The 13,380-nt window shown below is 39.2% G+C and overlaps 1 protein-coding gene across 1 annotated transcript in view; it reads right to left on the bottom strand.

Annotated features, from left to right (window-relative positions):
• Positions 1-13,020, bottom strand: part of KPNA1 (karyopherin subunit alpha 1) — a 72,587-nt gene extending 59,567 nt beyond the window's left edge. The window contains exon 1 of the mRNA XM_057696779.1: positions 12,821-13,020. The gene's annotated coding sequence lies outside the window, so the exon portion shown is untranslated. The remainder of the gene's footprint in view (positions 1-12,820) is intronic.
• Between the last annotated feature and the right edge of the window lie 360 nt (positions 13,021-13,380).

Genomic DNA, 13,380 nt, shown 5'->3' with positions numbered 1-13,380 from the left:
GAACAATTCTATACACAGTTCTGCACTTTGCTTCAACTTCTGACAACTTTCTATAACAATGTCTACAAAACTTTATCATTTTTAAGAATATAGTAATTAATTTTTATAGCATAATAACTAGATCCTACACATCACTGACAATTAAGCTTGACTCCAATTTTCTACTGCAAACAATGCTGTAAACAATATTCTTTTCCATGTATTTGTACATATTTTGCAATTATATCCATGAATGAATTCTAAACAATGGAACCTCAAGGTCAAAAATATGTTCACTTAAAATTTTGATATTGTCAAAGTTCCCTCTAAAATATTGCACCAATGTACCAGTGAATATGAGTACAACAGTTCCCCATCACCATCATCACTAACCCACAACTGAATCAAAGTTTTCCACATCTGACAACATATGTGAAAAAAAATGCTTCTCATGAACACTATTTTCATAATAATCTTAGTTATATGCTTTTTCCACTTTCACTTATAAGTTTTTCAGAGGTGTGGTGATGTGATGGCATCATCAGTCCAGTGCCTAATGGAATGTTTGCTGTGTATTCCTGTGTCTTAAAACTTTGTTCTATTTCTAATAAAGCAAATATTAACAGATACACAATAACAAACAAACAAAAGTTTTTCAGGATCCTCAATAAGTGTAAAGTTCTGAGAACAAAAAAAATTAAAAATAAAAAAAATGAGACCCCTTGGTCCAGATAGATAATCTTTTCCATCTTAAGAAAAAAAAAAAATCCTTTGATATTCAGACAGTATTCAATTCATAAATTAAGGAAACATCTTTAAAATACTGTATCTTCTTGGTCAGCAATTAAACATGTAGTTCCATTTATCTCTTTTGTTACAATGATAAATGTAATGTTTCCTTCCATTATATTCTAACTGACTACTGTTTACAGGAAAATTATTCATTACTATATGTTAATTTTTTAAAGCCAGCCACTGAATTAAATCAGCTACTGAATTCTGTTTCTGATACTTCAACTGATACTCTTTATACTGGGGGTTTTTCAAAAGATCACGTTTCTTGAGGTATAATTTACACACAGTAAAATTTGCCATTTAAGCAAACATCACGACAACTAAAAGAGAGATTTTTCTCACTATAAAAAATTCTGTCAGGTCCCTTTCTAGTAAATCCACTTGCCCCAATCCCAGGCAATCTGTCCCTATAATTCTGCATTTTCCAGAATGTCAAATAAATGGAGCCATACAATATGCAGCATTTTGCATGTAGCTTCTTTCACTCAGTACTAAATTGAGAGTCCTTCATACTGTTGCATCTATTGGTAACTGATTCCTTTCATTGTTGAGTAGTATTCCATTGAATTCATAATTTATTCACCTATTCACCAGCTGATGGACATCTAGACTGTTTGCAGTTTTGGGTGATTATGAATAAGCTACTATAAACATTCACATACGGCATTTGTTTAGATAAATGATTTCATTTTTCTTGGGTAAAAACCTAAGTGTGAGACTGCTGGGTCATATGTTAAGTATATGTTTAACTTTACAAGAAATTGTCAAACTGTTTTCCAAAGTGGCTGTAACATCATGCATTCCTACTAGCAATTTATGATAGCTCCACTTGTGTCATAGTATTGAGTTTTTTTTTTAATCACATCTAAGTACCACCCATCCGTATCTATTTTACTAAAGTTTTAAAAACCTGAAGTCTGTGTTGACTTAAGTCAAATGCCTTTTTGGCAGTTATTAAAATGGTCGTTGTTTATCCCTTCTGACATATTAAATATGGTGAAGTATTAATACATTTTGTAATATTCAATGATTTTTGACTCTTAATAAACACACTTGGTCACAGTGTACCATTCTTTTTAATTCTGTTAGTTTTCTTAAAAATTTCTAAATCAGTATCCATGAGATTGATTATTTAATAAAACACCCTCCTCTTTGGAGGTAGGGGTAGATACTGTATTTGTCACATGATTACAATTTTATGACATTCTGGAAGAGGCAACACTATGGAGAGTTAAAAGATCAGCAGGTTGCCAGGGGTTTAAGGGGTGAACAGCAGAGCACAGAGGATTTTGGAGGCAGTGAAACTATTCTGTTGGATACTATAATGGCTGATACACGTCATTATACACTTGTCAAAACCCACAGAATGTACAACTCCAAGAATGAACCCAAATGTAAACCATGATAATGATACGTCAACGTTGGTTGGATTATAACAAATGTACCACTCTGGTGGAAATGTCAATGGTGGGGACTGTGTGTACAGGGGTAGGAAATAGATGGGAACTCAGTAGTTTCCATTAGACTTTGCTATGAACCTAAAATTGCTCTAACAAATAAAGTCAGTATTTAAAAAAAAAAAAAATCAAAGATTTCTTCACCAGTATTCATCAATGATATTGGGTTCCTCTCCTAACAAGGAAAAGAGATTATATTTGCCACCTGGGGAGCTTTTTGAAAAAGAAGCCTCAACTGTCCTTCCAAAGAGTTTGATTAATAGGCCTGAGGCAAACACCAGCTCTATAGTGTTTTTTCTTTTAAAGATTCCCAAGTGAATTCTGATATGCATCTGCATGCAACTGAAAATCACTATAGTAGAGCAAAAGTTTTATTGGAAAATAATGCAAAATACAGATGAAATGTAGGCTTAAGTTGGACTGAAGAGAGCTTACATAACAAATGAAATAAAATCAACAGAGGTTTACAATAAAAAGAACATGTAACAGTATGAGAAAATTATGTTTATCCTATGCAAATATTTTTAGGGTATTATCACCTAAGTGATTAATTTAAAAACAAGTTATTGTCAATAACTTTTCACTCTCTCAGGAATCAGAAGCATTTAAAATTAAAGCCATTATGCCCCATTTTCCTCTAGTTTTCTAGGGTACTAAGGCCAAAAAAGCAGTAATGTTAAAAACAAGGTGCAAAACTTGTGGTAAAATAGAAATGTTCTCTGCTCTTTCAAAATGAAATCTTCCAATTTACCTTTCATGTCTATTCAGTTAAAATTATCAAATTCTACAAGCTCCCTTGGCTTTGATTCATTCAATACCCTCTCCATTCTTCACCAATCTATACCCAAAACATAAAGTATAGATCTTTTTATATTTTTATTATATTCAAGATGGTATATATATTCAGTGTGCTGAGTCAATCCAAGCAGTCAGTAGGCCCCAAATATATGCTAACCATTGTAAATATTTAACATTCACAATATTCTTTGTGCAACACTATAAAATATTAGTATACTTAATTTCATCATACAAATTAAGCATAATTTTATTAAAAAACATGACACATTTTAATATTAAAAAAACAAAACCACAGGACAGTATGACTACAAAATAACCAAGTTACAGACATAAATTTAAGCATAAAGAAATTTTAAGTATAAAAAATTTTTAGTTTGTGAATTTTTTTAAATCTCTTTTTTCATTAGAAAATGGAGAGGTGTGAGCTTGCACTCCAGCGTACATGCTCTCTCAGCTGTAAATACTAACTATTCATTTCTGGTCAAGTAGTAGCAGGTCCTTTTAAAAGATTTTAATAAAAATTAGGAAAGAAAAATGAAAGTTAAAATATCCTACCCATTCCTTCCCTGTAAAATCATAAGAGTGACTTTATTTTAGTGACAACATTCTTGTGTTCAATGCGGACGTTTGAAAAATCCTGCAATGAGCCTCTTCTGTGAGAAGTCAACATTATAGGTATGATGCATAGGTGCTCATCTTTGATTACATCTTAAAGCTCTAACGCCATTAATCTAATAGAAATCCCTATTTTCTCTCATGTCCCAGCTTCAGACCTTCTTCCACTAAGACGTTTACTATCACCTTTGACCCTGAATTCTAACCTCACCTTCCAGTATCTATGGGTTCTCAACATGCAAAGCTCCCCAAAGACATTCTCAATATCCAAACATTTAAAGGAAAATATTTACCAAAAATTTGGGGAATTCACACCCCGAGATTCAGTAATTCCACTTCTGGAACATACCCAAAGGAAATAAAATCAGCAGTATGCAGAAGAATATTCACAGCAGCATGACTGTTGCAATGAAAAATTGTAAACCTAAAAATTCCAAAATGAGGGCTTGGCTATAGGTCATAATCATAATATATTGAGAAATAAGAAAAACAGAATATTAACACATGAAAAATATGGGTGGTGGAAACAAAACCCCAGTCTATACTATTCTCTATACTTTTTAAAATATTTCATAACTTAGAATACAAAAATCTTAAGTGGTAATTAATATTCTTTATTTTCCAAATTTTCTACAGTAAGCAATAATACATTAATTATACAATAAGAAAAACTTTTAAAAAGTAAAGCTGGAAGCATATACTTACTACAATGAGGCTTCCTCGTCTAACTAAAACATTAAATTTCTTTACTTTTGGCTAGAATTTTATCAACTCAACATGCTGTTATTTCATCAAAGTTCTGACTGAATACTTTAGGTCTTTATGAAATGGAAAAACTACCTCCCCCCCCCATAGTTGGATTTTTTTTTAAGAGAAATCTTTCCCAAAAAAATGGCATAAAGGACTCCTTCACAGGGGGGAAGGGGGGGCAAACTTGCCTTTATCCAATTCACATTCATTACTGAATTTAATATATCCATTACATGTACACTTATAAGGGTTTTCATATTTTAAATTAAAATGTATAACCTACAGGATGTATGTGCTTTCCTCCCAAAATATATTAACACCTCAAAGCTCAGAAATTTAATTTTAATCTTTAATAGTAAACAAAGCACCGAGCGTACAACACTCAAATGCCACGGAAAGAATAAACAGACCAGAAAATAAAGAGTTTATTTAGGGCTTCCTAGGTGGCGCAGTGGTTGAGAATCTGCCAGCCAATGCAGGGGACACGGGTTCAATCCCTGCTCCAGGAAGATCCCACATGCCGTGGAGCAACTAAGCCCGTGTGCCACAACTATTGAGCCCATGTGCTGCAACTACTGAAGCCCATGAGCCTAGAGCCCATGCTCCACAACAAGAGAAGCCACGGCAATGGCAATGAGGAGCCCGCACACCACAACGAAGAGTAGCCCCCACTCACTGCAACTAAAAAGAAAGCCAGCGCACAGCAAAAAAGACCCAACACAGCCAATAAATAAATAAATAAATTTATATTAAAAAAAGTTTATTCAAAGCAATACAATGATGGATTTGTCAGATTAATCCATATCAAAATTATAATTTTTTAGAAGGATTAACTACAAAGATATAACATAAAAGGAGAGAATCAGAGGTGATAGACGAAATGTCAAAAACTTTTTAGAAGCCTTTAAACAGATGGTCCTGGGACTTCCCTGGTGGTTAAGTGGTTAAGAATCTGTCTTGCAATATAGAGGACGTGGGTTCCACCCCTGGTGAGGGAACTAAGATCCCACATGCCACAGGGCAACTAAGCCCGAGTGCCGCAACTACTGAGCCTGTACACTCTGGAGCCCACTCACCACAACGAAATATCCCACATACCACAATGAAGATCCCATGTGCCGCAACTAAGAGCCAATGCAGCCAAATTAATTAATTAATTTTTTTTTTAAAGGATGGCCTAATGATATTTTACTAGCAAAGTGGAGAACTCTGAGGCCTAAACACCTGTACAGCAGCTCACTCACACTGCCCACAAGCAGGAGGCTTCAGAGACAGGAGGCCCCCCAGGCATCTCTGAATATAGAGTGAGGAATGGGACTAAAAACTAGAAGGTTAGTTGAAGATCTACAAAACAGCCATCACATTCAGAATTCCTACTTCATTGTGCACAGCCAGGCAACCGTCCCTCCCCAAACCCCTATGGATGTTGAGAGGATTACTCTGAAGAAACTAAACTAGAGAGACTCTAAAATGAGGGACTCCAGTGTAGGTAAGGTGCTATACGGGTTTGATCCTTGGGCTGGGAAGATCCCACATGCTGTGGAGCAACTAAGTCCACGCACCACAACTACTGAGCCTGCACTCTAGAGCACATGAGCCACAACTACTGAAGCCTAGAGCTCATGCTCCGCAACAACAAGAGAAGCAACCACGAGAGGCCTGCACACCGCAACGAAGAGTAGCCCCTGCTCACTACTAGAGAAAGCCCGTTCGTGGCAACAAAGACCCAACACAGCCAAGAAATAAATAATAATAATAAAAGTAATCTTAAAAAAAAAAAAAAAAAAAACACCAGTGAGAATGCCAGCTCCTTTTCTAAGATGAGTTCTCAGAAAACAGCATCCAGGTATATATCCTCCAGGCAAGATTGGAGGCTCCTTTTCACTCTTTTTTTATTTTATTTTATTGAAGTATAGTTGATTTACAATGTTGTGTTAGTTGGAGGCGCTCTTTCTCAAGGAAACTGACCAGCCCAAAAGAAAAGAACTACGAGAGTTCCCTCCCCCCATAAATGGCCACCAGCTACCCTGCCCACCCTTTAACAAGCCACACCTATAGAGTTTCCAATTCAGTTTTTAGCTTATGGCTTATGGACAACCATAAGTTTACCACACATCTGGGAAAAGCCTCTGCAGAGAAAGACTGCAAGAGAAACAAAGGAACTTTGAAGAAACAAAGCAATAAGAGGTGCAAAACTTAAGGAAAACACACACACACACACACACACACACACACAAAACTTTCATTAATACTATCCTCAAGAGGACTACAGTGTTGGGACTTCCCTGGTGGTGCAGTGGTTGGCAATCTGCCTGCCAGTGCAGGTGACACAGGTTCAATCTTTGGTCTGGGAAGATCCCACATGCCACAGAGCAACTAAGGCCGTGTGCCACAACTAATAAGCCTGTGCTCTAGAGCCTGCGAGCCACAACTATTGAGCTCACGTGATGCAACTACTGAAGCCCGAGCACCTAGAGCCCGTGGTCCGCAACAAGAGAAGCCACTGCAATGCGAAGCCACTCACCGCACCTAAAGAAAAGCCTACATGCAGCAATGAAGACCCAACACGGCCAATAAATAAATTAATTAAAAAGAGGACTATAGTGTCTATAAAATATAAAGATATCATAAGAATGAGCTCTAAGAAATTTAAAGAGGATAGGAATTAAAAATTCTCTAGAAGGGTTGGAAGATAACATTAAAGAAATCTCTCAGGAAATAGAACAAAAAGACTAAGTGATGGAAAATACGAAGGAAAAGAAAATTACAAGAACCACCTAAGAATTCTAATACCCAAATAGTACAAAATTCCAAGAGCAACAAAAAAATCAAATGAGGAAGAGATTATCAAAGAAACAATAAATCAAATTTAGAGTATTCATTCAATGAAAGACACCATGGACAAAACTAACAGAAAGATGACAGGCCTGGAGAAGATATTTTCCAATCCTAAAACCAACAGACCTCCACAAGGAATTTCTGCAAACCAAAAAGAAAGACAGGAGGAGTTCCCTGGTTGCCTAGTGGTTAGGATTCCAGGCTTTCACTGCTGTGATCTGAGTTCAATCCCTGGTCTAGGGAACTGAGAGCCCACAAGTTGTGCAGCACAGTGAGGCCACACAAAAGAAAACAAAACGACAAGAAACCCAAAGGAAAGACAGACAAAGGACAAAATAGACAATAACAGGGAAAACGTGAATGGATAAATGAGATGCTCAAATTCATTAATTATCAGAGAATGTAAATTATAAAACAATGAGATACTACTTTATACCCAACTAGCAAAAATTAAGAAGTTGGATAAAACCAAGTACTGGCAAAGATGTGGGCAAACAAGAACCCTCTTCACTGCTAGTAGGCACATAAACTGTTCTCCTATGACCCAGGAATCCCACTCCTGGACATATATCCCAGAGAACTTCTGACACAGGTCCACAAGGATGAACAAGTAAGAGTATATTTACCACAGTGTACCTGTGATGCCAGAAAGGCAACTCCAGTGTCAGTGATTAGGGAATGAAAAATAAAATGTGGTAGATGTACATCACGGAATTCTACATTATACACAACTACATGTACACACAACAAAACAGAAAGGTCTCCAAAGCAATGCTGAGTAAAAACTGTAAGAAACAGAACAAGGTCTATAACACAATATGTAAACTAAATACACATACACACAAGGCACTACATATTTCACAATGATTCACATATAATCAAGGAATGTTACAGCCACAATGCAGTGGGTGCCTACTAGAAAGGGTAATGGAAGTAGGGCTCAGAAACGAAAGAGAAAAGTTTAAAGGACCTTGTATAGTCTGATAATAAGGTCAAGAATGGGGAAGCATAATTAACTCTAAAACTCTTTTTACCTAAAGCCCTAATAATAATACATAAATTTCCCAAAACTAAAGGACACAAATCCCTAGCTTGCAGGGGTCCATCGAATGCCCTTAAATAAAATAAAAAAAATTTTTAAAAACCACATCTAGGCACATTATGGAATTTCAGGGGTTAAAAATAATACCCTAAAAGCATCTGGAGATTGGAGGAAAGACAGGGAAGGTCACATACAAATGAAGAATGAGAATGGCTTTGGACTTGACAGCAACATTAGAATGCAGAAAACAATGGAGCTATGACTTCCAAACTTTTTAAGCCTAGATTTTTATACCCAACCAAATTACTGATGAAATAATTGTTAAGGCAGAATAAAGATTTTTTTCAATCATGCAAGATCTCAGAAAGTTTTCACTTCCCAGGTACCCTTTCTCTGGAAGTTAAGAAAATATGGGAAATAGGAGATCCAATACAGAAGAAGTGCAAAGAAAATTTTAAGTGTGACATAAAGAGAAGTTCTAGGATAATAGCTGTGAAGTAGGCCTAGAAAGTAACCAGTTCAGATTCCATTAAAAGGACAGAAGGTTCCAGGACAGCTATGTCATGGAAATGGAAGGGGGGGGAAAAAAGCATTACTCCTAGAAAAACAAAAATTGGTTAAGAGAAGAAATGATATCAAAATATACTGCGTGATTCAGCTATAGATATTTACACAGTTGTAACTGAACGCTGACTTAATAAACACCTGAGATAACTACATTAAAAGGATGCGAGAGGCACTGTGTAAACGTGGAAGAAAGTCAATAGATAATGTCTAAAACTGCTGTATCAAGAAACAGCAAGAGAAGCAAGTTATTTATAAATATGAAAGAGGAAACAGCTAAAAGAAAGAAATTGGTAGCCTCTAAAGTGCAGAGGCTGGGACAGGGGACAGTTGTTTTTCAGATATTATTCTAATTTTAAAATTGTATTTTTTTAATGGTAGTAAAGCAAGTAACTCCAACAGCCATTCAGCTTTTAGTAAATTAGATCTTCACAACATCATTTCATGATGTTAAACAAACTATATCTAGTTCGTTCTGCTGGAGACTGAACTGCAAACCAAGACAAAAATCAAGCTTTAATGATTGATGTGAACATAGTACAAGCAGCCCTGTGACTGAATCCCAGCTGCACCACTTACTCTGTGAAGTAGGGCAAGTTACCTAACCATCCTGTACATGTAACCACCTCAAAGTGGTTTTGCAAGGATAATTAAGTGAAAACACCTGATGTAGTGTTTGACTCATCAATAGACGTTAGTACCTTTTGCTTGTCTTTCTGCTCCCTAGCTAAAAACCCCCATTTTGACCCCAAGCTCCATTTCTGGTCACAGAATATAGAGACTCATGGACAACTCAGCACATATCCCTCCTCTTGCTGAAAAATCAATCATGATGAGTAAGCAGACTTATCTTTGTGTATCTTGTTATGTGAAGGAGATTATCCCCATTATCCACATTTTGGATTATTGCCTGCTTTCAAGAACTGTCCCAATTAGTCTACTACCCTAGATCAGAACCATTTTATCACTAAGGTCTGTCACGTAGGGTCACTATCATCTTTAAAAACTAACAAAAAACTGTATGTTCCATCAGTCTTCATCCCTGCTCGTTCACTGCAAGGACTTAAAATTTTCTAACGAAGGTCCTACCTGGTCCCTCGCTGGCCTGGGGCCACCTCCTGCTTACTGCAGCAAGAGCAGAGTGAAATCAGCCCCAATCAGCTAATTTAATTGTTTACCATTTTCAATGTTTTCTTCCATTATTATGGCTGAATTCAGAATACTGTGGAAAGTACAGAAACCTTAAAGAGAGTAACAGGGAATTATCTTTACCACTGTCAGTCATCTTTACTTGCATGGCCAAAAGTCTTAATTGATTTTATACAAAGCATACATACTTCTAGAAACAATCTGACAGACTTAAAAAACACAAAATCATAAATCATCAAGTCTTTATCATTAATTCAACACTGTGCTAAAATACTGGAGATAAAAATAATACATAATCCCTACTCTCAAATGAGAGGGAAAAGGTAAAAACATAATGAAGAGCACTGAGAACAAATTAGTCCAGGAAACAACTGCAAGCAGCAATTCCAGACTACCTGGTATAGTTTATAACATAGTTGAGGCTAAGGAAAATTATGAAAACTACCAAAGCTGAACACAGCTCTGAGCCTCCTGATAGCCAAAGTACAAAGAGAAACAGGATGGCTTACAAACACAAATGATCTAATAAAAGCAGTCATTTGTTTAAATTAAAAAAAAAAAGAAAAAAGCAAAGAAAGAAAACAAAAAGGCCTATCGCTGAGGTCTTAAAAAAGGTTTCTACTTTACCAGGATCAGTAAATAAATTAGAAAGTTTTTTCATGTTGCCTTTTCTCATATTCCAATCCTAGATAAAAGTCAAGGTACAAAATATTAATTCACAGTTCTGTGAAGAAACTTCTATGAGAATCTAAAGTAACATAATGTAAGTATACTGACTTCAAGTGAAGCGTTAATTTTTATCATTTAGCTTAGTCTAGGTTTTTATAAATGTATGTTTTGTTTTCCTTCAAGATGGTAAACTCCTCAAGGCTTATGTTATCTGATTCCATTTTAACCTCCTTTGCTACTTAGTACAGTTTCCATTCAATTATAATGACTGATAAAATGTCATGCAGTCAGGACTTCCCTGGTGGCATAGTGGCTGGAAGTCCGCCTGCCAATGCAGGGGACATGGGTTCGACTCCTGGTCCAGGAGGATCCCACATGCCGTGAAGCAACTAAGCCCGTGCGCCACAACTACTGAGCCTGTGCTCTGGAGTCCGAGAGCCACAACTACTGAGCCCACACTGTAACTACTGAAGCCCATGTGCTCTGGGGTCTGTGCTCCGCAACAAGAGAACCACGGCACTGAGAATCTCATGTACTGCAACAAAGAGTAGCTCGCCACACCTAGAAAAAGCAGTGCAAAGCAACAAAGACCCAGCACAGCTAAAAATAATTAGCTTCTCTGACCCTCAAAGCTTCAATCTGTAGAAAATACTTCAGTTACTGTAAGTATTAAATGCTTTACTGTACAAAAAGTATTTAGCACAATATCTGGAAAGGAGCTCAATGAATGTTCATTCCTTTACCTTCACTCATGTTCTCCACCTTAAAACCCAATATTACACATAAAAGTGCCTTGCAAGAACAAATTATTTCAGTAAAAGTACAATAGAGTTCATTTGCCCTTTCCTTTGAAAAGTTAAAATTTCATCTCTTAAATCTTTAAAATGAAGGGAGACCTAGCTTGTGAATTACTTTCAAAATATTACAAATGCAAGAACAAGTTAAGAAAAAAACGATGTCAAGAATACGCCTTGATATAGCTTTTCTTCAGACTGTTTATTCATCCACGCAAACACTGATCATTACCTTCATGTGCCAGGTTGCGCTCAAGATCAAGTGGGTGAGGGCACATAAAGATGAGTGAGACTTGATTTCTACCTTCAGGTAGCTTTGGGTTTTTTTAATAGATTTTAAAAGTTAAAAAAAAAAATAGAATGAACCTTGAAGCAACGGGGGGTGTGTGAATCACTCATTTACCGCTAAGAAATGGGGTTTTTTAAGGAAGTGCTCATTACAAGAAAAAAGGATTGAAAAAGTTGGAAGTGTTATTTAATAGTAAGTTTTAGGGAAAAAATACTTCCAAACTGTTTCTTCTGAACTTAAATCCTAAAAATCAATTATTTTGACACCTCTAGCTTAAAAGTGGAACGTTAAATATACTTCCATTCAAACCTAAAACATTCCTTCCTGACGACTCCCCGGACTCCAGTCATACTTCAGGGCTCTCCTCCCATTTTGAGCTTAATCTAATACCTCGCCGCTTCCCTCGCATCACCACTGACACACGCTGTGTGCAGACGAAGTTCTGTCATTCCTATAATTACCACACCCCTGTCAGCCGCTTCGGGCCCATGTTGTTATGACATCTGTAAACTGCAGTCGTCCGTCTCCACCCGCCCCGCCCCAACCACCGGCTCCGGCTCGGGCTTGGGCTGTAACTTGTGAATCCCCGAGACGGTCCCCTCCTGCCCCGGTTAGGATTTTTACACGCCCCCCACCCCCTGCTCTTCGCAGCCTCAGCCACGGCGCTCCGCGCGGCCCACCCCCGCTCCCCGCCCGCTCGCTCGCTCGCTCGCTCGCACCGGGCCGCGGCGCTGGCTCCGCGGTCCCTCCTCGCTGCCCCGCTGCCTCAGCGCCCCGCAGTCCGCGGCACCGCTTCCAGCTCCTCTGCAGCGCCGCGCCGCCTCGCCTCCACCGGCGTTCCCGACGGCGAACGCACCAGCCCTCCCCACCCCCACCCTCCTCTCCGCCGGCCGCGCGGCCGTTAGGACAGCCGGGCCCGTGACGCACGGACGCGCCGCGAGCGCCCAGGCCCAGGAACCCGAGCTCGAGCGCCGCCGGCGGCCCGCCCTCGCCGCGGGGCCTCTCCCGGGTCCCGCCGAGGACTGCCGGATCCGCCGGCGAGAGGGGGAGGGGCCGGGGGCCGCAGGGGCCCCTCACTCACCAGGCTCAAGGCAACCGATCCCGGTGCCACTGCTGGGGTGAGCCTCTGGCTCGCTCGCTCGCCTGCCGTGCCTCCCTCGCACAGAACCTCGAAGAGCTGGCTCGCGCCTCCGCGGTGCTCACCAGGCCTCGCTCGCCGCCGCCGCCGCCGCCGCCGCGCACCCAGCACAGCGAGATCCAGCTCAGCCGGCGTTCGCAGTGCGCCTGCGCACGAGAACCGGCCCGCGCGCCTGCGCGCGCCCCTCCGCCGCCCTGCTACAGAGGCTGCCGGGAGTTGTAGTCTTCCAACCGTCTTTCGCGCGAAGCGTTAGAGGTTAGCTGGGAACCAGTGGAGAGTCCAGAGTCTGGGAGAAGGTCCGCCTGAGAAGGTTCGCAGCTAGTGGCAGAGGTTGGAGAATCATGTTAGAGTGACAATGAAACGGTACTTCTTAGGTTGAATTGCAAAGTTATGTCTACAAACTTGTCTTCGAAGCTCTTCCAGGGCGGATCCATCCTTGCTCACCTCTATCTATAGCCTCTGACAGGGTTGTTACTTTATACACGTTTATTGAATAAATAATG

The sequence above is a fragment of the Hippopotamus amphibius genome, chromosome 10 (genome assembly GCF_030028045.1).
Source record: "Hippopotamus amphibius kiboko isolate mHipAmp2 chromosome 10, mHipAmp2.hap2, whole genome shotgun sequence".
Classification (NCBI taxonomy): domain Eukaryota; kingdom Metazoa; phylum Chordata; class Mammalia; order Artiodactyla; family Hippopotamidae; genus Hippopotamus; species Hippopotamus amphibius.
This window is presented reverse-complemented; position numbering and strand designations above follow the sequence as displayed.